Here is a 3,699-nt window from a genome sequence, read left to right on the forward strand (position 1 = left end):
GCGATGACAGAATTGCCAAAGCTTCATTGCTAAGTTTAATTGACAGAATGTGCGTACAAAGGGATGCCAATGGAACAAAAAAATGGGTTGATAGCCTTATGCTTTTTCCAGGTGGAAAGTGTCGCCGTGGAGAAACTTCTAAAGAGAAACAATAGAGAATAAATGCTTCACAATTTGGCAATACTCAGGACCTTTTAATAATTCAAATTTAGGAAAACGTAAAGGTACGTTGTATGATGGGAAAGAAAACTAAAGCCACTCAATGCACATTCCATTTATTTTTTCTTTCTCAACACCAAATCATTAACCATTGGTCCATTTGTTTCCCATAAACTGAGTATCACAATTATAAATATCGTTCGAGGAATACAATTACATGAAAGGGTGCAGAGTCACACCCAAAGCTATCACTACCATTGAATGTTATACCAAGTGGGGAGCAAGAAGGACAGAGCTATAAGACCGTCATTCTCTTCTCCTGGATCACAACTTTTACCAAATGCCGGTAAGGAGAGGCTAATATGCAAAGGATATTGTAACACAATGAATCGATTACAATCACAAATTCTAATTGTTATAAAAACTGGGGCCGAGTGTCAGATAGCAGATGTGGCATACCTATACACAAGCATTGCCTGCATGCAACACAAGATAGCTACAGGGCAACCTGGTGCATGTAGCTCCCGCTTGCGCAGGGTCCAGGGAAGGGTCCGACCACTTTGGGTCTATTGCTTTTTCCCAGCCCAGGCAATTTCCAAAGCTTGTCACAGAATATTTGGCTTATCTGAAGCTTAACACATTAATGTTATTTCTAGCATTATTCAGCTAGGCTTCTCATTGCTATACACTCAACCTAACCAAGCATTTAAGCAAGGCACTTATAATACAGCAACATCACAACCGTTCTACTACCACCGTCCCTAAATATAAGTATTTTTAGAGATTACAATATGGACTACATACGAAGCAAAATGAGTGAATCTACACTTCAAACTACGTCTATATACATCCATATGTAGTTTCTTTTGGAATCTCTATAAAGACTTATATTTAGAAACGCACAGAGTACTTATTAGGACAAGGTTCAAGTGTAGCTTAAAATCTGAACAATTAACTGTACTTCACTTTCTCTTGCTGAAAATCACAATACTGCACTTGTGCCAACTTATTTTGTGATCAGTGGCCATGTGCATGCCTAAACCTGAGATTATGATTCTGTATCCACCTTTGCCTACACATCTAAATCAAACCCGTAAGTAAGCATGTCATTTATTAATAAAGCAACACCACATCAGTCTAATCTTCCAAGAACAAGGGCATAAAATATTCAGAGACGCACAGTTAAGATCATGTAGTCACAAATAAATGATACGATACTAAATCTATACAATTTGTCATCCAATCATTTCCATTCCGTAATGATGTTGCCAGTTTCATTGGATATCTTAATTAGGGATTGACTTATCCCCTCCCGTCCAACGCGAGGCGGCCAAGGCGGGGACGCAGGTGCGCACCACGTCAAAGGGCTCCCGAGGCGAGGCGCCACAACCGGCACTGCCAACAGCGTCGCTCAGCCAACATATACACATCTCATGAGCAAACATACACATGATGCACACACTGTTTCTAATTTTATTTTATTTTATTTTCAGATTGTGCCTTGCTCAATCTGCAGTTATGCACGCCTTTGAGCAAACTATGTTGTAACTTTATCACTTTTCATAGAAGTAAAAAGCTCATGATTTCAGAACCAAGGTACTCATTGGTAGCTTCATTCAGAATGTGTGAAACCACCACATTCAGGTATATATTCAGATTTTTCTCAATTGATTCAGACAAAAGGCACATAACCGAGTCAACCACAAAGATACCATTAATTCATATTACATCATACACACGTGAAGTCAAGCACAATCTGCTCCATGACAAATTTTGCTAACTCTAGCACTAAACAAAATCACGAAGATCAGTAGATCACTGAAGAAAAAGAACAAAGAATGCATGGATATACCTGTAGATATAAGACAGACCTGTAGGTGGAACAATGTTATGTATCTTAATTTTGCAATACGTTCCTGTGTAGGAAAGCTAAAAAGAGAACCTGAATGCCTTGTCATTCCTGGGAGAAAACAATATGGGAAGCAGCATAATATGATACATATGAGTAATTTGGTATGTCCACCAGCAAAAAATGGTATGTTGGCGGAACTGTAGTTGTTTTGTTGGTTTAATTAGATATTGATTAAAAGCGGTAAACCCCATTTTCTTTATCATGGGAAAAAGTTAGAACCATAGGTTCAATGTATGGGAATGAATAACCTGATAAAAACCTCTTTACCACGATAGTCTATAGAACACAGAGGAGTTAACCAAGCAAAACGCAAACTTCGTATAATAATTTACAAAGAAGAGAATTATAATAAGCATGCTAAACTTTTGACATGCTCACTATGGTTGTCATGTAGCATATGGGGGTATCCTATAGAAACATGAAGCAACTATTAAATAGTACAGAAGATCACCAAGTACAGAAGCAACGATCAAAGCACCTTTTGCTCCATGCAAGATTTTGGGGAATTCCTTCAAAAACGAAATCCAGGTGACTCGTCAGTTTACATGCAGGAAAAGATTACTGGGAGGCAAGTAGAATTACCCTTCTTTTCAACATATAATATGTGTGGATCTGGTTCGTCTGCATAGCGTCCCGCAAGTATGATCGAAATGGTAGGTAGAACAAAGGTGTATGATCCACCAATCACCGCAGGCAATCAGGTAACCAAAGAAACTCTTTTGAAGGGTGTTGATTCCAGCCAAAAACATCAACATTTGCATAAAAACTGCCTTATCCTCCTAACAAAGGTAGAACACCATCAGTCACCGATCGATAGATTCAGTCCAAAGCAACAGTAGTAAACTTCTGATCTTACCTTGTTTCCTCCCATCTGCAGAACAACTGCAGAGCGTAATATAACAATAGTTCCTAGCAAGAACAGGCAGTGTTGAAAGCCAAGAAGAATGGACTCCGCTGCATTATGTAAAATTTCATAGTCAAATTTCAGAACCAAGTTTCTCACTGAACACATGAAGATAAGTTATAGTGGAAGTGTATAGATAAAACTATTTCTATAACGAAATTGCCAGCTTTCAATAGAAATACTTCGGAAGCCTATGAAAAAGATGAGGTAAATGAAAGAAAAACATATGTAGTTAGAACATCAACCTTTGAAAACAAAACAGATAATGGAATAGTACAAACAAAAAAATGTCTACTTCCAGATCCATGGGCGTGCAAGCACCATGGAGTATAATTGCAGAAACAAATAGAAAATACATGGGATGAGAAAGAGGAGGGGAAGGAGCAGGAAGAGAGGCAACGCAAGGGATTGGAGGAAGGAGCTCACGTAGGGAGGTGCCACCAGGAGAAGCGGAGAGGGAGACGGCTGCGTACTCCAATGACGGCCTTTCTCGCTGACATTCGCTATCCTGCAGCGACAGCACATACGTGGATCGGCCTCTCCTCACCAATGGATGCAACCTGGCGAGGGCGTAGATCGGACACTCATCTTTGTCTTACCTAAACTGTCGTCAATGGAGGAGCAGACGACGAAGCAGCGGGGGCTGGGAACGGTGGCTGGGCGAGCCTTGGAAGAGGGAGAGGAGGAGATGGCGCCTAGGCGGGGTGGAGGAGGACGGGAAGAA

The 3,699-nt window shown here is 40.3% G+C and overlaps 1 long non-coding RNA gene across 2 annotated transcripts; it reads right to left on the bottom strand.

Annotated features, from left to right (window-relative positions):
- Positions 1–1,770: 1,770 nt before the first annotated feature.
- LOC123069781 (uncharacterized) lies at positions 1,771–3,699 on the bottom strand. 2 transcript variants are annotated; one of them, XR_006432961.1, is made up of 4 exons: positions 3,402–3,687; positions 2,928–3,025; positions 2,654–2,850; positions 1,771–2,580 (listed from the first exon to the last, which is right to left on the bottom strand). It is a non-coding gene; the product is annotated as an uncharacterized lncRNA (long non-coding RNA). The 2 variants fall into 2 exon arrangements; XR_006432962.1 differs by having other exon boundaries at positions 1,771–2,850; positions 3,402–3,699.

The sequence above is a fragment of the Triticum aestivum genome, chromosome 3B, assembly GCF_018294505.1.
Source record: "Triticum aestivum cultivar Chinese Spring chromosome 3B, IWGSC CS RefSeq v2.1, whole genome shotgun sequence".
Taxonomy (NCBI): Eukaryota; Viridiplantae; Streptophyta; class Magnoliopsida; order Poales; family Poaceae; genus Triticum; species Triticum aestivum.